The 21078-nt window shown below is 41.1% G+C and overlaps 1 pseudogene; it reads left to right on the top strand.

Annotated features, from left to right (window-relative positions):
* The first annotated feature begins 13070 nt into the window (after positions 1-13070).
* LOC121653068 lies at positions 13071-14481 on the top strand (annotated as a pseudogene).
* Positions 14482-21078: the final 6597 nt, after the last annotated feature.

Genomic DNA, 21078 nt, shown 5'->3' with positions numbered 1-21078 from the left:
TGCCTATGTCTGCTTATCCAAAAGTCAGTACATCTGCATGACTGGAGGAAACGGCTACTTACAAAATGTGTGTTTGAACCCACACATAAATATCTATAACATATGCAAAATAATTTTATACATGTCCTCAACTTTACATGTGATAGTTTTTTAAAAAACTTCCTGTGCACACAAATAGTTAAATGTGTATGTACACATGAGCAGATGTGCACAGATGATATTGTATTTACACACAGATCAGGTTGCAAATGCAAGCTGAGCTTTGAGACTCATTTCACGCCCTCACAGATCCTCAGAGTTCCACAACTACATGCTGCATGTAAAGCCACACGACTGACCTTTGGCAGATTTTCACACAGATTTTCACACTTTCACCCTAATTCAGTATCCTATCATCCTGTCTCTTGTCCCAGCGCTCACCAGCCAGTAAAATCAGATGTCTCTGGCTTTATCTTTTGCTCTGTGACTTTCTCACTTTCTTTACCTCACTTCCTCTGATAATGTCCTGTTGCATGTCTTTGCTGAATGAGCCATGGTGTGTGTTCAAAGTGGTCAGTGTGTTGATATCCAGTTGCTAACATGTAACACGATGCTGTAAAGCAAAATGCAGTTGTAACATGATACCCAGGGATGAAAAAAAACAAACAAACAAAAAAAAAAACTTGCGGTTTCTCAGCCTCGTCATGCTGCAGAGCAACAATGGCTTCAGGAATGTGCACAATTAATGTCAATTTTAAAACTAAAAACTTCTGTAGCATTGGATGTCAGCTTGACTTTAATCAGATTTGGGTGTAATTTCCCCCAGAGTTAGATAGTTAGATCATGTATGTATGTGTTTGTGTGTGAAAAAAAAAACAAAACATCCCTGTCAGTGACAGCCACATTGCTGCTTGGCCTCAGTGTCTCTGCTTTGTTAACAGTCAAGATGCTTTTGAGTTTGCATTTATATGAAAATAAAAAAACACCTTCAGTTTCAGAAATGTATTTAGAAATTATCCAAAACATTCACAACATGACCCAAAACACTATCCTAACACAAGTACTACAAGAAGATAAATAAGGAGAGATCAACTGAAAACATTGGCATGCATGAAGGAAGGGGGTAGGATTGATTGACCCCTGAGCTGGGTTCAGGAAAAAGTGGAGTTGGGGAGGAGATGAGCTGCACAAAAGACAGCCTGAAGGAGTAATGATTAGTTTTGAACAGTTGAAAAGAACATGGATCAGACTGATTGGCTCAAAGAGCAGCAGGTAAGAAGACCATTGGACCAGAAGTGTGACGGCAAAGTTTGACAGCGTGGGAAAAATGAAGCGCAGCAGGAGAAAAAGCCCAAACACCAGATGACAGCAGACGTGAGGGGAAAGATCTTCGGTATTAGACTAGGGTATGAGTTTCATTTAAAGTGAATACTATGAAAGAAACTTAAATAAAACGTTACTTTTTCCATCTTTTCATACAGGGAAATCCCTGAATAGCTTCATTATTATATATGCAAACATCTCTGGATTTTGAGAATCAGCTGAGACTAACTGTAACTAAATGTTTTTAACACCTCTTAAAAAGTCCTGCACACTGGCTTGAATAGATTTTTACCTGTCCCCCACCACTATCACTGAATAGCTTCAACTCTGACATTTTATTGGGTTTCTTCAAACAAACTGATCGCTTCAGGCCCTTTCCAAAGAATCATGTTGGACTGAGGTCAAGACTTTGACACTGATGTTTTCTTTACTGATCTCTGATAGAAAAACTTCTGTTACTTGGTATAAATAAGAATTCATTGTTCCATCAATCAAGACGCCACTAGGACCTCAGTGGGGCAAATCATGATGCAACCACCACTGTGTTTCACAGATAGGAAAAACGTCTTGCAGTTAAATTACTTATATCTGAAAGGATAATGTTTTTGGATAATAATTTTGGTCTTATTAATCTTTAAAACATTTTTCCAACAACCGTTTTTCAGAAGCTTTTTTTCCATGCAGCCCTGCCTTCCACGCCATAGTTCATTTTCTGGTGGTGGACACATGAAGATGAATATTAGTGTGACAGATATCTTTAATTGCTTAGAAATTCCCTGGTGGGTCTTTTGGTACTTTACTAATACACTTTGAGAGATCCATGTTATTTAAGTATTTAAGAGCTCCTACATGTTGAGTGAATGCAGACTGGAACTAAAGTTATAAGTGAGTGCTCAGCATTCAGCGTTACTCCGGATGACTTCAGGCAGGAAACAATGAGAAGCAAAATGTCTTTTTAAACAACTAATAACTCATAAAATAATACATACAATAATATTAAAAGAAAGGGTTCTATAAAAATAATAATAATAATCAGTTTATTTAAATAAAGGGGATTTTTTTTCACATTCAGTGAAAATCATTAGTCAACCATGACAGTTCATTTCCAAATCAATTACAAAAAAGCTCACCTTCATTATCTTTGAGTAAAGACAGTAAATCCAGAGTCCATCCTGCTGATGATGAAGAACAGGAAAAGCTCCTTTTATTCACACCTGGAATATTGCAAGATTAGTAACCCACCAATAGCACAGAATGCAACCAAATAGTTTAATTACTTTTACATTAAATATATAAATCATATCAGAAATTCCCATGACAGAGTTAAATGGATATTTGGAATTAAACTCGGATCTTGACATGAATGATTCATCTGTATTTTTCTATCTGTCACACATTTCACACGATGTCTCTTACTGTGCTTGGGGCAGGTTTGTTTTTGTTTTGTCAACTCTTTTTTTTTTTTTTTTTTTGATGAAGCTGCCATGCTTGGCTTCAGTCTTCTGCATAATTTCTGCAAAAATGAGCTCCAGCGTGGCACAACCAATTTTGCATGACTGCCATTAAAAGTTATTGCCCCTTTTGGAAAAGATGTGTGTAAGTCTCCAAAAATTATCTTTTTAGAGGAGGAAAGATTTAACAGCTATTAGAGCATAAGACATTGCTACCCTTTGCTTATAATGAGGGATATGTTTATGTAAATCTCAGATAATATATCTATCCATATAAGCCTCTTAGATACCTTTGCAGCTCTGCTCACCAAATCCTAAAATACACCACACAAATCCAACTCAGCTGATGTCTGCTCAGTTGCCACGGGTCAGGAGGGATGGGTGAGAAGTCCAACAGCTTCAGTCACAAATGATCTCTAGTGTAGAAGCAAAGCTTCAGTTAGTCGGTGGGCATTTAAACCTTTTGCTGCCTGTCTTTCTGCTCTAGGCTGCTACATACTGATAAGAGTCAAAGCTTTACCATCTCCACCAATGCTCCTCAAAGCAAGAACACATCTGTTGTACACTTATCAAATATGTGTATCTGGGTAAGCAAATAGATTCCCCAAACACAACAGCAGCATGCTGAATGAAACACCTGCAGAACACAATAAAGCTCAGCATGAAGCCCTGCAGCAAGTTTATCATGTTCAAAGTAGCGCAGCTTTAACTTGATGCAAGTGGTTAAAGCTGTAGTTTGTGACGCTGACCTGTATCACTCTGCAGCACATCCCACAATACTGATGTTGTTGTGTACCCAACATGTTCCTTTTCTCTGTGGCAGGAGAGATGTGTTTTTCAGCAGCTCTTTTCAAAGCCATTGCAGCATAAAGGTACAAAAAGAAAAGGTGCTTATCAGCACAAGAAATGAATCAATTTGCCAGCATGAATCACCACTCAGTTCCCCAAAACAGCTCCAGCATTTGCAGCAGCAGCTGGCCCTTTGTAGCCAGCACGTCTCGCACAGAGTTCGTATTCAAACGCATTGCTTGACACAGAGGGTGGTCTATATGAGCGCCGTGCATCGATCAAAATACTACAAGAGGAAGACTGACGACTGCTGGTCTGAACACCGGTAACTGGACTTTTTTTTTAGTCTGTAATGAAACAAGGTGACACAATTCATAAGGTTATCATTGTTTATATCACAACTGTGTGGCCCTGTTCAGATACTACTGCATTGCACAGTTTGGAGAAATTGCTGCAAGGTTTTGATTTATTAATATGGAGGACTGAGCAACACTAAATGTTCCCAATTAAAGTGAAGATGAACTGCAACAGCAAGCCTCCTTGTTGTGGCTCTACTTTTTTACGTGTCCTTAAATCTTTGCTGCGCTGACAGGTCATTAGGCTCTAAAGACTGTTAAGGTCCTGCAGCATCACAGCCTGAACACATTACATCCCACGCTGAGGGCTCTCCTGTGAACCAGTGCAACCAAAAGGTGTATAGGAGAAGAAGAGTGAGGCTATGAGACACCAAGCACATCAGGAGAATTAGATGCAGTTGACTTAATTTTACCTCTTGCAGCCAAGATAAAAAAAAAGGTGCCACAGAAAAAAATCTGCATGCTTGCAAGTTTTGAGCTGGCCTCTGTTAAATTAAAACATAGCTGAAGATTATATAACAGCAGGAGGTGAGATGGTGATTAACACTCCATTATATCTAAGAAACTTCCTAGAACTTTCCAGGAAAGGTGCAAGTGAAGCAATATTATTTTAAGTGGAAAAGATGGAAAACTATTGCTATCCCTTATTTTAAAAAAAAGGATCCTGCAAATATTTAAGTGAGTTGAAGACTGTGGCGATGTATTGTTATTTTCTCATGGCTTTGCTGAATGCTAACAAAGAAAATAGTTTTAAAAAATAGTTAAACCGTTTTCTTGAGATAATGAAAAAGTCCCTTCTTATTGTGAGCTGTTAAATTTTTTCCCCCCTAAGCATGGCCGAACTAAGCTTTCATAGTAAAGTAAAAAAAAGATTTTTTTAATATCACACCCCCTCAAACTTGGTTCCAGCTCGTGCAAGCAGCTGCCTAGCAGTCTAAAAATAACAATACTGTACATATTACCTATAAAGCAAAAGAAAGCTCTAAAAAAAACACATCACAGTTTTTCTACTTTACCAATTCCCACAGTTATGAAAAAAAAGGACTTTAACAGAGGTCAAGTTGCGATCTGAAGACCAAGAAAACCTCTTGGTAATTATTACCTGTGGAACTGCTAACAAGGCAAATCAAGCGCCTGAATACAGAAAACTCAGGAGTGGTGAGCCACTGATCTGCTGTTCAGCTACTAAGGGTTACCAGATCCAAAACAAACAAACAAACAAAAAAATCCACTTGCATAATGTTTTTTGTATAAAAAGTTAAGTCTGAGGTATTTTGGAGGCAAGTCCTGATCATTTATGAAGTTACAGCTCTAAATGTAAACATTATTTATTTACTTTTGTACATGTTAGCACTTTCACTATTAAAGCCTTGTTGACTCTGACACAAAGTTGGTGCCAGAGACAAGCAAATAACTTCAAAACTTAATTAATCAGAATTACAATAGTCTTCATTAGCTTGTAAGGCACATGACCGTTCACATCCCCCCAGTCAGAGAGGCAATACGCTGTTGTTGCAAACAGCAATGTTACTAAGATCAGTCTTTGGCTAATAACAAGGATAGTTTTGCTATCTGCAAAGTAATGAAAACAACAAATCCCAGCAGAACCCAAACCTTACCTGTCCAGCAGAAAAGCAGCTGCCACGGTATTACTTCTCTAACCCGTTGATTTCCTGAGCTGTCGACTCAAACACGCTATGCTGATATCCATTCTGGTCTGACCTCTTTTTTATTCCCAGGTTTTTTCATTGTAGCTGTTTTTGGTAGAGTTTTCTTAAGTGCAGGTGAAATTGTAAACAAGAACAGGAGCTTGTAGGTCAGCTAAGCATTGGGTTTGTACCAGATGCAATGATTGGCAGTCCTTTTTCCATTACTGGAACAGAATTTATGCTAGTTTATTGATCGCTGTTGGGGATGTGAGGAGAATATCTACACACCTGACAAAAGGAGAATAAGATATTCTACCAATCCACATTTAAGTTTAGCAGGAATTGTTCTGCCTTTTTTTCTCATTCATATTTTAGAGACATTTGGCGTTCTTTAGTCCTCTTCTATTCTGTTATTTGATATTCTTCTGATAACTTAATTTTTAAAAATAAAAGTGGAAAAACAAACAAAACTTTCATGATTAAAAACTAGTTTCCTATTTCAGATTTGATCATTTGTGTAATTTTATCTGCCAATACACCAAAGCTGGATTTTAGATACCCAGTCAAAGCCTTTTTTCAAAATCTGCATTAGTTTCACCAGCTATCATGAAGTGTATGTAGGCATAAACTGGGAATCCAAGGGATGAGGAATGTAGTGTTTTGTTTCATAAAAAAAGAGCTAATTTCATGTTTATTTAAAACTGTATGTGAGATGCAGCCACTCAATACACAGATTTTACTTCTGCTATTATTATTTTCAGATCTGCACAGTCCTTTTAGGACAGTATATTTCCCTTTATAGACTTGCTGACAGTTTTAAAGGTTTCCTGCATCCTTTATAGCAGTCTGGTAATAAACCTGCTGCAGTTTGCTTCGGGCTTAGAGTTTTACATTTCTGTGCCATCATCAAATGTTCAGTTTGCAACAGGATAGCTGGGTAACTAAAAATCTAAAGGGCCAAATGTTCAAGGATGCACTTATATCTGAATGAAAACGTAATAACTGAGGCACTTCCCTCAGTCAGTTGAACTGGAGAAACAGAGATTAGAGGAGGAAAGTTTACTCAAGGAGGTCTCTCCTTAAGGTTTATGTGCTATTTTAACATATCCTCCTGACTACCAGTAGTATAAATTTGTCCTCTGTGGAGGACATTTGTAAACCTGAATATCTCCATCCCCCTTTTATGCTATTAAACCCACTCATTTTGTTCTCTAAAAAGGACATCCAGGGCTTTTGAATGGTACCACATTTATAGGGGTGGGGCTTTGGGAACATCTTGTTTTTCCTCAAGGAAAATGGCATTCATTACCACAATCACATTTCATAAAAAGAGGAAAAGTAAGTGCATAACTTCTTTTTGTGCAAATGTAATCCTGAAGTATTATTGTAATATTTCTTTATATCTCTTGAGAACACATTAAACCATTTTCTAAATGAATATAACAACATTTTACCACAACATTTAAGAGTTTGAGAATTGTCTTCTGTAGTGGACATTTGTAGCTATTTCCTGAATTTTGTTCTGTATTTTTCAATTAAGAAGAACGAGTTTCATTGTCAGAGTTTTCTCATTACCCTTCAAACAGTCGGGGAAATTAAAATAAATATTAATTAAACAATTTTTTTTCTGGTAGTCAGGAGGATATAGCAGGTTTACTGGAAGCTATTTTATTAACATATTTGTTAATGAAAGCAGAAAATAAAAAAAAAAAATCTATATTTTCCTTGACCTCCATGAAAATCATAATGAAGTCAAGGAAAGATGTGAAGGAGAAAACATGAGAACTCCATTTACACTGATGATACATGGTGTGACAGTAAATGCTGCTTTGATGATACTGAAATGCTGTAAATTAAATAAAATAAAATAATTAAAAACAAATAATTCCCAAAAGGGAAATTACGTATTAATGTGAAGTACTAAAAAAGGAATTTTAGATACTTTGTCCCATAGATTGCTGGTGTTTTAATGAGGCTTCATAAATGTGGACAAAACTGTGACCTCATTAATAAAGTTGCCCTAGAAATAGTGAAATCATCTTTGCTAAAAGAAAATAGGTTGTAATTTAAAATAATTGCTCAACCTCAGCCTCCAGGCCACTCATATTTATCAACAGTGAATTAGAATAATTGTATGAAATGTATTCATGAATAATATTCATGCAGTTAGACATTACATGAATAGAAAGATCTGAGACACTGACTAACTGGCCATCATCTAGCCGATATTAAAGACCAACTAAAGCTAAGGGGCACAAATTCTTGGAATAAAGTGTCTGTTTCTTAGAATTTGGTACCAAACTGCCCACATACTGCATTAAAAACCATCCTGAGTTTTTGTAAAGTTTATTTGTCATGAACAAGTGTGCTGCCTGTCTTCTGCTGCGTTGTTTGGTATGAAAACACCAGAACAAATGTTGTCCATCTCATTATATCTCAACTTCAGATTGTGTTGATTCCTACTGTTTCAGCTTGGTTGAGGAAAAAATTCCTGATGCTCAGCTCTACTTTTTCTTCACACCAGTTTTCCTTAAATGGGTCTCTGGTAGGTCCTGAGATTAGAAAGGTGTTCACATCTGGGACCCATCAAAGCAACAGTCTCTTCTTTTCTTCTTATTTCAGTATGTTAGAAATTCCAGAGAAGATTTTGCTTCAGCTTTGACAGTTTTCCTGCTAAATCTAAATTCATCAGGCGTGAGTGCACTCATTTTCTCCTTTGACACTTCTCCCTCTCTTGTAGTTAATCAGTATCCCCACATATAAAGTCAAATTGCCCAACTTGGAAAAGTTCTCCTCATTTTTAATAATTTTAAGATGAATTTGATATTCTGTGCTCATCAAGGTTAGAAAGGCATCCTATTTACATCTTAAGTGGATTCAAGGAGCTGAGGAGTGTTTTATTTCCCCTCTTTTAGAGAATGTAGGCTGTATGGTGGCACACATGTTCAACATTTTTTTGTTTTGAAGAGGACACCAGGTACTAATTAGATTCTTTACAAAAGAAAAAAAAAAAAAAGTCAGGTTTGGCCATCAGTGCTTTAAACTAAAAAATATCTGCAATCTTCTTGTAGCCTTTGACCTAGTGTAAGAGCAGAGGATGGAGTTACAGTACCTCAAAGTTAAAGTTGGAAGATATTTAGGAATCCTCATGTAGATGCTTAGTGTTGTCATGTCCACACATGGCATACAAATGATCTCCCCTATTTTGTTGTAACTTGATTTTAGTGCACCGCATTTAACAGCTTCCTCGAATATGAGAAAACCATGGACAGAAAATGGATTTTTCTTTTTGTTGTTGGTCTCCTGGAAACCTTTTCCATTACCTCTTCTGACCTTCTGAATTCTGAATCTGTTACAAATGTTCTTCTTGACCTATAAAGGCATCACATGATACAACACTGGGCAGCCTCATCAGAGGTGGCAGAGTTGGGTCATTAGTGTTATTGTTCAGGAATGCACACAGGTGAATTTATATCAGAATCCAGGATTATTTCCCGGGAAGTGATATTTAGAAAGTGACAGAGATCCTTGTTGCACAGTAAAAAAAAAATACTGATTAGAAACATGCTTGTAAAATTAAATCTAGTAGTAGCTGAGTATCTGTGAAAAGATAAGGCACATACATAGATAAAAAGTGAATATATATATTTACTTTTTTTCACTTTAGTTGTAATAACCACTTTAATATTACATAAAATCAAGACCTTAAAAAAGTAGATCTCATTTGTGCCCCCCTTTTCCTGGTCAGTACCCCTGCCTGGCCACCATCTAAACTCCAAAATCTGCACAGCACCAATGATTTAGAAGACACCCCCTTTTTTCCGTGACAGTGACATGGATCTGATTGACACGAGACTGATAAATGCAGGCTACTTTAGCTAGCGTGTCCAAGAACAATACTTGACAATTGTTCTTGAACGATGCTAGTGGAAAAAAAAACATTCAGCAGTTCACCGACATCAGTCATGATTCAGGAGGAGGAGGGGGCTGCAACGCTGTGCAGACGACCAAAGCAGTGGCATTTGTGCAAACTATGAGAAAAGTTGTTTTTTTTAAATGCTGGTGTTAAACCCTCTCACCAGTGAAGTGTGACTGTTGAACCATCCTCATCCCCCACGGATGTGATGCCCTAAAATCCATGCCTAGAGACAGTCGACTCACTTTTTTTGACTCACTTATAAAGTGCCCATATATAAATACTTTGATACCCACATTCTACCCACATTGAAACAACTCATAGCTCAGTGTTCCAACATTTGCAAACGACAGCTGCTCTCAGTTAGAGATTGAGGAGATACAACACGCCAATGCTATAGCAAGAAGGAGCCAGAACAATAGGTGAGAAGGGAGAGTTAAAATCAGCTCCCCTCCAGAGATTGGGTACCAAGTCCAAGTGATGAATGAGATGAATGAGATAGCAACTGAGAAGGGATAGGGTCATGGCTACAATGAGAGCCTGGAAGTTAGTCAACAAGATCCAGGCAGTTAACAACTATGCCCTGCCAGTGATCAGATACCCTCCTGGGATAATAAACTAGCCAAAAAAAGGAAGTTCAGGCCACAGGTGTTAAAACACGGAAGCTGTTTATCATGCATGGAGGGTCCCACCCCAAATCCAGTGTCCAGAGGCTACACACTTAAGCTCAAAGAGGGAGTGAAGCACTGAGTGAATGCCTCAGGCAATGGAACCTGGAGGAGAATGAAATGGAGGAAACATCATGGGAGGACAAGCCCCTGCATGGGATGTACCACTGACAAATAGCCGAAGTGGTGGATATAAACAAGTCATACCAATGGCTGGAGAGGGCTGGACTAAAGGACAGCACAGATGCGCTAACATGGCAGCACAGGAGCAAGCTTTGAGTACCAGGGCAATCAAAGCCCAGATCTACCACACCAGGCAGGACCCGAGGTACAGACTGTGCAAGGAGGCCCCTGAAACAATCCAGTTGCAATCTGGAATCTCGGGATCCTCTGAAACTTATGAGTTTACCGATCTGAAAAATTATATCACTTCGTAATTTCTAAGGACAACTAGAACGCAGGGAAGGAGTAGGAATGTTTTGCTTTTCTTTGCTATTCTGTAAACATTCATCAATTTGTTCATTTAAATCCGTTTTTATTTTTGCAAAGTGCCCTGAGTGTGTTTATCCAACAAAGTTTATTTTCTATGTTCACTATCATCATAATGATGATGGGGATTTCCTCTGTTTGAACATTTCTATCTGCTGGTTTTAGTTTTTCTTTCACCACCAGCCTTTGAAATTGAGTTTTATCTTCAGTAAGAAAAAAAGCAACTTTCCTGTCTTGGGACTCTAAAATCATGCTCAACTTATAATGTCCATCCTTATATCTTAAACCAAGATATTCTCTTTTATTACAATTCGAAGCCTGTAATTCAGCCAGCCAGCCTCAGCTCTGAAGTCTCCTAAGCCTGGGTATATTTCAGAGCTATGGGCCCTCCTGCTGCTGCTGTTGCTGCACAGTTTTCTCATGCCTCACTGCCTGTCTGATAAGAAAGCTAGAGAGCAACTGACGGGGACGGGGGGAGGAGCACAGAGGTAGAAAAAGATGAAGAGAGAATGAAGAAAGATGAAAGAGGAAGACAGAAGAAAAGTCAATGGACAAGCAGAGAAAGGTAGACTGTCTGTGGCATTTTGAGAGATAGAAGGAGTGGGCGGATGGGTTTAGGAAGTTGAGATGGGCTGAGTTTGCAGGGGAGGGAGGCTAAAGCCTCATCATGCCCTCATTCCCAGTTTTATTACCCATTTTATTCATCTGGGGCGACTCACAACTTTCCTCCTTTAAATTAGAAACTGCAGCTCATCTGAATTCACCAGCTCAAATGGGCTGTGGTGTCTTTCCTATACTTTAACAGTTAAAAAGATATCCATCTTTTAGGCTCTGAGTCAACAAAGGGCCAGTATTTCCATTGTTATGGCTCTTTTGATTAAGACGGATGGGCCTAGGGCTGCCCCACTCTCCATTACCTCTCTAATTATACCGGATGATGATACCTGATGATGGGGGAGAGCCGGGAAAACCTTGTTATCTCTGAAAACATAATGTCATTCTGGTTTGTGGTAGCAGTGGCTTCATGTGAGAAAAAGAGAAGTGAAATTTGGGTTTTTAGTGAAATTACTGTATTGTCGGAGTGAATATTGACAGAACAGTTACAATCCAGAATAAAAAATGTAACATAACATAATGGCATTTAATCTTTCTAGTGTAAAGTGTCACCAAATAGGTCAATTTTAGTTTTTATCAAGGGTATAGATTAATTCCTTAAGGCTTTCTGCAACCACTTTGAACTTTTTACAGGATTGCTAGAAAAACATCAAGCTTCAGCTGCCCCTGAATGAGAATAATCCAAACACTCAAATCAGTAAACATGTGTTCTTTTATTGTTATAACTAGGATATCACTGTTAAACTTTACTTTGTGACACTAGCATTTTTCCCTGCATTTCCCTTTTACAAATCCAGTTTCCAGAAAGTCTTGTACAAAGTTGTACAAAGGAGATGTTTTTCAGTGATTTTTCTTGCTTTTCAACTTAACTTTATTAGGAAAACATAAACAGACAAAAAATCAGTTAGGGTGGAGACCTGTTTACCATTGCACCTAATCACCTTCTGATTAGAAATTTGTTTACTTGTGTAGTGGAATGGCACCTCATCTGATTAGATTCAGGTGACATGATTGCAACTGGTGTTTAGCCAATGGCCAATGTCTCGCTCTACACTTGCTCTTTGCTTGGAAACTGAAGGTGATCCTTCAAAAAGATCTCCTCCTGACCTGGTATCCAGGGAAGTTGGCTCTACTGGTATGTTGTCCTGGCACTCTGATTTTAAACACTGCGAGCAGCTATGTTTTTAAAATGACTTATTGTGACAGGTAACTGCAGTCAGTGGTTTGGGGCCAAAAGCTTCCTCCAAGATGGGACCCTGCTCTGATCGGTAAGTGTCAAGTCTCACTGTTAATTGTTTGTGTCTATTGTTTCTTACACTGCTCCATTTTATCCTGGTTTTATTTCTTTGTTTTTTTTATTATGTTTTTTTTTCTTTTACTGTTTTATTAAAAAAAAAATGTTCATATTTTTAAATGGAACTTGTCTCAATTATATCTAAACAAACCTTAATGACTTTCAGGTAGATTCCCTGGAGTGAAAGTCCCCAGGTTGGATTGTCCATTTTTAAAAAAAAACCTATTTTATTGTTTCAGCCAAACACCCACTCGCCACACTTGGAATGTCCACTTTGTTTGGGGAGGTTTGAATGTGCAGCTGAACTCTGGGTTCAATACAAGGCATTGTGGGTAAACACCAGACATGTTCTTTTTTTGCAAGTCCAAGTCAAGTCTCAAGTCTTTGACTTCAAGTCCAAATCAAGACGCATATATGAAAGTAGTAGTATCTCAATATGAGAGTCTAATAAGGGCCTATAACATCAGAGTGGCACAGAGTTGAGGTTGGCATCATTACAGGCTGTACCATCTCTGTGACCCCTTTTTCCCTGGCAATGGACATGATAGTGAATTTTGTTAAAACTCAGTGTCAGCATCCAAAGACCAAAACAGCAGTGTGCCAACACATAATCAAGGCCTTCATAGACACCCTGATTGTTACCACCAAGTCAGTACTGATGGAATAGGCAAGAATGAGGTTCAAACCAGCAAAATCAAGGTTACTGGTGCTGAAGAAGGGTTCCCATCTTCACCATAGAAAGCTTGGAGAGGAAAGTCAGCGGCGTCCTTAGGAGATGGCAGGGACATCCTATGAGCTTCAGCAGCATTGCCCTCTATGGACAGAACACCAAGTTTCAGCTGCCCCTGAAGTCGCTTGAAGAGAAGTTTAAGGTGGCAGGAGCAAGAAAGGTGATAATGTATAGGGACTCTAGTGACCCCAAGGTGGCCCAGGCAGGGGTCATGGTGAAAACCGGGAGGAAGTGGAGAGCTGACAAAGCTGTTTTACAAGCAGAGTCACAGTTACGCCATGGAGCCCTGGTTGGCGCCATGACCCAAGGAAGAGCTGGTCAGGGGACTTTTCCAATGCCACATTACAGGAAGGCCAAGGGGAAGGCGAGAAGCAGACTGATCCAGGAGGAAGTGAGAGCAGAGTTGGAGGAGCTGAGAACCAGTAGAGCTGTTGGCTTAAGGCAGCAGGGTGCCTGGACAAGGTGGGAGCAGGCCATCAACCGGAAGGTCACACGGACTGATCTCTGGTGGGCAGAACCACAGTGCATAAAGTTCCTTGTACAGGCAGGGTACGGCATACTGCCTAGCCCATCAAACCTCTCCATCTGGGGCAAAATAAAGTCTTCTAATGGCCCACAATGCCCAGGCAGGGGTGCATTGGACCACATTCTTAGCTGATGTCCAGCAGCTCTTGGGCAGGGTCAGTACACCTGGCGCCACAACCAGGTACTGAAACCCACTGCGGAAGCTATCAGCATGGGAATCAGAAGCAATAGCAGTCATTCCTGCCCCACCACCCAGGCAGATGTCTTCATAAATGAACTGCAAAGAACTGCAGGAGCCAGAAACCCACCAGGACTCATGGCAACTGCACAGGACTGGGAGTTGTCGGTCAACCTCGAAAAACAGCTTAAGTTTTCACAGCACATTGTTGTAACCATCCTAAGGCCAGACATCCTCCTGGTTTCAGAGGAGACAAAAAGCATCATCCTGATGGAGCTGACAGTGCCATGGGAGGACCATCTGGGCGAAGCTCACGAGAGAAAGAGGACTAACTATAAAGAGCTGGTCATTGATTGGCATAAGCAGGGCTGGAAGGCAAAGTGTATGCGCACTGAGGTTGGGTGCAGAGGGTTTGTGGGGCAATCACTCCACAAAACTTTGAGTTCTTTGGGCATCATGGGAGTGGAGAGAAGAGCCATTAAGAACATCACGGTGGTAGCAGATGGCTACCTGGATTAGGAGAGTAGATTTATGGGGGCTAGCGAATGCCACCTAAAGACAAGCTGGGTCTGATCAACCATGGCTGGGTCGCTTGGGTGAGGTTGTCTGATGCTGAAAGACCCAAAACACCCGAGGACCCCAGGTAACATCACTGACGATGTGTTCAGGAGCATCCTAGAGATGTATTCTAGCAATCAGTTGTAATGTGTAATCTGCCATGTGACTCCTGCCATCCAATCTAGAAGACTGCATTATAATATCCTAGGAATTTAAAATCCGTACTCACTCTTTATCTACCAGCATTTGGTAACAGCATTGATCTGTAGCTTAAACTGACAAATGCTCTGTCCCTCTCCTTTGGACAATGTCTTTGCTTTACTGAATTTGGAAAACATGTAGATGAACATGGAAATTTATTCAGATTAGTGAATATGCTCTTAACATAACTTATTAACAAGTTTTTATTGTGGACCAAAATCAATCTAGATCCACAGAGAAATTTAATATTGAAGTCAAGACAAGATATTATTGCTGAAGTTTAACAGTTTATTCATATCATGCACAATATTGCTCGACTGAGGCTCAGATGAGCGTATGTGGTCACCACATCAGCCTAAGTTAGTCAATAGCAGAAGATATCTTTTTATACACACTGACAAACAAGGAAAAATTTTTGCCTCTGTGTGCTCCATTCATACCATCTGGCTCAAAAACTGGCTCACACATGCAGTTGATCTTGACATGATAAGTTTCGGTGGAAACTTACTGACACAACTGATTACACAAAAATGGCTCACAGAGTGAAAAGGTACTGAAACACAGGTAGAGAGTGTATTAATGTAATTAATAAATGTGCCACAGGGTGACTAGACTATGTGTTTTGTGTGGGTGTGAGAAAATGGGAATGACACAAGCAAGTGTGTGCATGACTGCAACCCCATCCCCCACATCAAGGATAATTAGACACAGGTGTGTGTGATTGAGGGGAAGCGTGGCAGGTCTCGAGACATGGAGCAGCGTGGGGACAAGAAGAGTGGATCTGGTGGGCAGCAAAGGATCGTGGACCAGGTTTGAGGGTGCATTGGTTCCACTTCCGGCTCTCAACCGAGGCAGACGCTTTTTCTTCTCCCTCCCTCTCCCACTCTGCCCTGCTGCTACTGTCCTGTCATCTATCTGAGCCTCTCTCTGCATCTCCTTCCAAAACTAAATCTTGAGATATGGATTTGATCAGTTGGTCCCTAAATGCAATCGACCAAATTTATTCGAACCGGAAAACAGGCGTAGGGGAGCCTGCTTGCCCTGGCGGAACGTTTTCGGCTGGATATGTGATGGATTCCTGGGGAGTGTGGAAAGTCATGTGTCTGTCGATTCTTTCTGTCGAGGACGCTGAGGACATCTATACATTCGGATTCATGATAACTGGGTTTCTGCTGTTTGGAGCGGGCGGTTTCCTGGCATATCGCAAAATTCGGACACTGTCGGCAGTCACTGGCAAGCTGCCGGATTTCTGTGCTGGTGTGTGCCGAGCTATGAACAATCAGGCTGTGGCGGTACAGGAGCTGAATCGTAAACTGGAGGCTATTCCAGTTCTGGATGGCAAACTGGTTGCGATTTCTGGGCTTGTACGTGAGGTGGTCACCAACTTGGAGAAGTTGTCAGCTCGGCTGGATGGAAATTGACCCAAAATTCGGATGATTGGAGTCGCCAGTGGGACCACTGTAGAGACTCAAGGCAGACGAAACAGCTCTGGCCTGAACCAAAACAAATGCTGTTATCAAATTTGGCTCCCTGTGCTGGCCTTGAATGGCTGGTTGAAAGCTCCCTGGAATGTTTTGTTGATGGACGCTCAGTCCCCCACCCTCCCCTCACCCTCTTCACGGGCGATGGACTTCAACCTGGATCAGCCCTCAAGGATGCCCCACTATCATCAGGTGGCAGAGACTGTGAGGGAGAACTGGGACAAAGTTCATATGCCCACTACTACGCACACACATACATGCACCACACTCAAGTACACCACTACAGATACATCCCCCCGTGATTCACTGCCTGGGGCTGCTCCTTACCCCGCTCCTTCCACTCCCTGGCGGCGGGTCGACTGGACTGCGCTCGTGTCAGCTGCGTCCGGGACTTGCTGTGATGGGAGACCCCCCCCCCCTCCCGCCACGTGTTTCTGATGTTGTGATTGTATGAGTTTTGTTCTTTATGTACTGAGGAGTGTTTTTGTATCTCAATAATGGGCCCTTAGGCCCAGTGTGGAGATGCCTTTTTTATCCTCTCCAGCTTCATCTTACTCCCCTAATGTTACCTTTCACCTATATCTAAGTCAAGGAGCGCTGTAGAAACGGCTGCTCCGTCAGTCTGCCTGTTCCTGTTGTGTTATATGTTGTTTTGTCTAGTCTTGGATGGGTTGTACTGAAAACATGAATTTCCCTGCAAGGGATTAATAAAGTATTTCTGATTTCTGATCTGATCTGATTTCTGGTGGGGCCGAGGGCACAGACAGCAGAGAATTGGCCAGCTAACAGGACGCACTGTGGGAACCGAGGAGGAGAAATATTCGCCAATCCCCCTCCTCTCAATGAAGTGCCTCTTTGTGGTTGTGCTGGAGTGGTTATGTTGTAGTAGGGCTCCGCTTTGCATGGTTTTAGTGTTTTGGGCTTGCTGTAAAATGATTGTAAGCTAGAGGTAGCGTACGGTAGTGTAGCCGCCAGGTTCCTTCCTGTAGCCGGCCTGTTGAGTCACGGCCTGTCCAGTACACAGGTCTCTCCCGTCCTTGGAGCTCCTGGGCAGAGAAGTGGCAGAGAGAGAGAGAGAGATGACCAGGTGTAGCAGTGGAGGGGGATAGCTTGACAACCCCCCTCCTCTCAGCTAAGTGCTCCCTTCTATATCCTCTGGTGGCAATTATTGCCGCATAACCTATGATCAGCTAAACATTGCCCATCCAGCCTAATGATTACTTGCCCCTGGCACAGTTTCTTTTACCCGGACCGCCACAAGAGATGCGTAGAGAGAGACCCAGTGGTGTACGGGAGGTGCATCAGCACCTAATTATCATTTGGACTTGATTGAGGACCAGCTCTATGCTCTCTTCAGGGTCTTGGAGGGGGCATAGGACTTTGCTAAACCAGTCTACATGTGCTTTGTGTCTTGACCGTGTCCCCCGGGGACTCCTGTGGGGGGCACTCTGGGAGTATGGAGTGCCGGACCCCCTTGTACGAGCTGTCCAGTCCCTGTACAACTGGTGTCAGAGCTTGGTCCACATCACCGGCAGTAAATCAGAGTCGTTTCCGGTAAGAGTTGGACCCCGCCAAGGCTGCCCTTTGTCACCGATTCTGCTCATAACTTTTATGGACAGAATTTCTAGGCGCAGCTGAGGAGTTGAGGGGAAATGGTTTGGTGGCCTAGGGATTGGGTGTCTGCTTTTTGCGGATGATGTGGTTCTGTTGGCTTCATCGGGCCGTGATCTTCAGCTCTCACTGGAGCGATTCGCAGCCGAGTGTACAGTGGCTGGGATGAGAATCAGCACCTCCAAATCCCGGACCATGGTCCTCAGCCAGAAAAGGGTGGAGTGTCTTCTCTGGGTCGGCAATGAAGTCCTGCCCTAAGTGGAGGAGTTCACGTATCTTAGGGTCTTGTTCTTGAGTGAGGGAAGGATGGAGCGGGAAATCGACAGGCGGATCGGTGTGGCGTCTGCAGTGATGCGGACGCTGCATCGGTCTGTCATGGTAACGAGGGAGCTGAGCCAAAAGGTAAGGCTCTCGATTTACAGGTCGATCTACATTCCCACCCTCACCTATGGTTACGAGCTGTGGGTAGTGACCGAAAGAACAAGACTGCGAATACAAGGGGCTAAAATGAGTTTTCTCCGCAGGGTGGCCGGGCTGTCCCTTAGAGATAGGGTGAGAAGCTAGGTGATCCGGGAGGGGCACAGAGTAGAGTTGCTGCTCGTCCACATCGACAGGAGCGAGATGAGGTGGCTGGGGCATTTGGTCAAGATGAGACCCACCAGCTGCAATGACTGTAGCACATAAAGCTCATCAGGTCATTAAATCAGCTATGCGGCTAAAATTGCTTAATAATAAAATGAAAAAATCTGACATATTAATTACCCATAACATAGAGGGGTAATTGTTTTGGGAACAAACAGCTGAAACAAAAAATAACTTTCTGACTTCATTATATCAGTTTTAAATTAGCCATACATCTCTTTTCAAGTCAGTCCAGAATATTATTATTGAACATGTATTTCACACGGGAATGCATTTTGACATGTCCCTGCTCTTGTCATATTAAAGCTCAGTTATCCAGTCACAGTCATGATATCTGCCTTAATTGGTCCACAGAGGTTTGTTTAAAACATGGAACAACACAGAAAACAAGAAGCCAACCTGATGCTCTGCTGCTAGGCAGAGCCCTCTGACTCTGTTGCAGGGAGAGGAAGAAGATACCTGAACTGTGTATGACAGCAGGACCTTTGCAGTGTCTCATGGATTTCAGGGATTACATTTCACCATGAAGTATCAGCACTTGAGCTTTCAGTGTTATTTTTATTTTCAGTGTCTGCCTCCACGTACCGGGGTTCACACTGGCACAACGCTTCAGCCAGGGATTTCTCTTCATGCTGCAAAGAAAATCAACATTGCAGGCGAGCTCACAGCTATACACCAGAAATACCAGACAGACTACTCGCTGGCAGCAGAAACATGACCTGAGCCTCATTATCTAACATTTGTTAAATAAAGACGATCCACAGGGTAACAATTGATCAGCCAGGGTTCAGGGTTACATTCAGTTAATTTAAAATGTTCCTCGAAAGGAAACATGAGACAGTGTTGAAATATTTGGGCATTAATGTACGGCTGCTTCTTAGGTATGATACTACACACATAAAAAATGCTTTGTTTCCATGAAGAGGATGAAAAAGTCTATGTTTTTCTTTTTTTTTTTTTTTTATTAGAATGCTGCCTCCATAAATTCAGACAAATTGCATTTAAATACAGGAAGCAATGGACACATCCCTGCAGGCCATCCAGAGCTGCCAAGAAAATGTTATTATAGTGTTTGGCACAGGTAAGTGCTCCTTAATGCCTTTGCTCAAAAGGTTGAGAGTGCATTTAGAAACCCCGTCAAACCCCTTTTTCTACCCACTTATCATAAATCTCAGTGTTCCTTTGTTACAACTCTTTTTTTAACCTGTATCTATATTTCTGACTCTACTATAAACTCAGCTAGTATGAAGCTTGAAGGGATTAAGTTGAAAGGGTCATTGTATCATTTGTTCATTTAATGTTTAATTCAAAATAGAAAAATAATAATAATAAGAAATAATATGACAGAAATAAATTAAATTTGTTGAATTTCTCTGACCAGGAAGTTGCAATTTCCTGTTCTGATATTTGTCAGAGTGGTGATATAATATTGTGTATGGGCTTTGTGTAGTAGTGCAAGGTTTCCCTAACGTTTTGAGCCATAAGTTGATGTTCAACACATTTTTCAGATTCTTTCATTATGTGCTGGTCACAGCAAGCTATTATGTAGATTGTAAATGAAATCACTTCTTCTTCTTCTTGTTGGCAGTGAGTACGTAGCGATTTGGTGCATTACCACAACCAGCTGGTAAGGAGTGTCAACCAGAATGTCAGATGCAACTAAAAACTGAGCGGTAAACGTGTGATAAATCAAATGGATCATCCTGCGGCCATCCTCTAAGGCTTGAAAGCTATTACAGTCTTCATGAATAAGGAGGATGCAGTGGATTTCAGTGGATTCTGTTTACGGCTGTGACTAGAAACCTAAATGCCCAAAATCTGCTTCTCTCTCTCTCCGAGATACATACCAAATTCAGATAATTAATATGGCATGAGTAATACTGAGAATTGACTCATATTGACCATATGAGTTTAATTCACATATCTCTTTGCATTAATACATTAATTTTGACAGTTCTATTAAAAATCCCAAATTTATTTGATAAATGCATAATTTTTTTTTAAATGATCTGGCGACCCTTTCAAATTATCTTGGGACCCCCAGTTTGAGAAAGGTTGTAATAGCTATTTGGCTCTCCCCACCTCCTCCCAAAACACGCGCCACTATTGGTTGGATGTTATTCTTTCAAGGAGACTAGCAGTGGGATTCACTGTGGTGAGCCTCCTAATGCAGCAGCAGCAGCGATGCTGAAATCCAAGCACCGTTGATAGCGACTACGGCACACGGAGGGCAGCTGGGAGAGAGCGAGTGACCCCCAAAAAACAAAGGCAACAGTGCTGGTGTTCTGTCGTCAGTGGGTAGGATGAAATGTTAGAACCTTTGTTTGCAGAAATAGAACCTGCAGTTTTTGTTTTGAATTCATAAAATAAATAATGTAAAACAAACGGATTTGTTATATTTTGATTTTTAAATTTGAATTGAATATTAAATGAAGGAATGATACACAAACCTTAAAGGCTGGAGTTAAAAGAAAGAAGCAGTGTGATTCTTTTTACTGCAGACTAAATTGTTGTCTTAATATGTGCATTAATTGTACTGTTTATTCAACTAGTTTTCCAGCTCTGTGTGAGCATTTGTTTCTCCCTCAGATTCTGACTGAACTTTGAACCCACCAGTGTTACT

This window comes from Melanotaenia boesemani, chromosome 14 (assembly GCF_017639745.1).
Source record: "Melanotaenia boesemani isolate fMelBoe1 chromosome 14, fMelBoe1.pri, whole genome shotgun sequence".
Classification (NCBI taxonomy): Eukaryota; Metazoa; Chordata; class Actinopteri; order Atheriniformes; family Melanotaeniidae; genus Melanotaenia; species Melanotaenia boesemani.
This window is presented reverse-complemented; position numbering and strand designations above follow the sequence as displayed.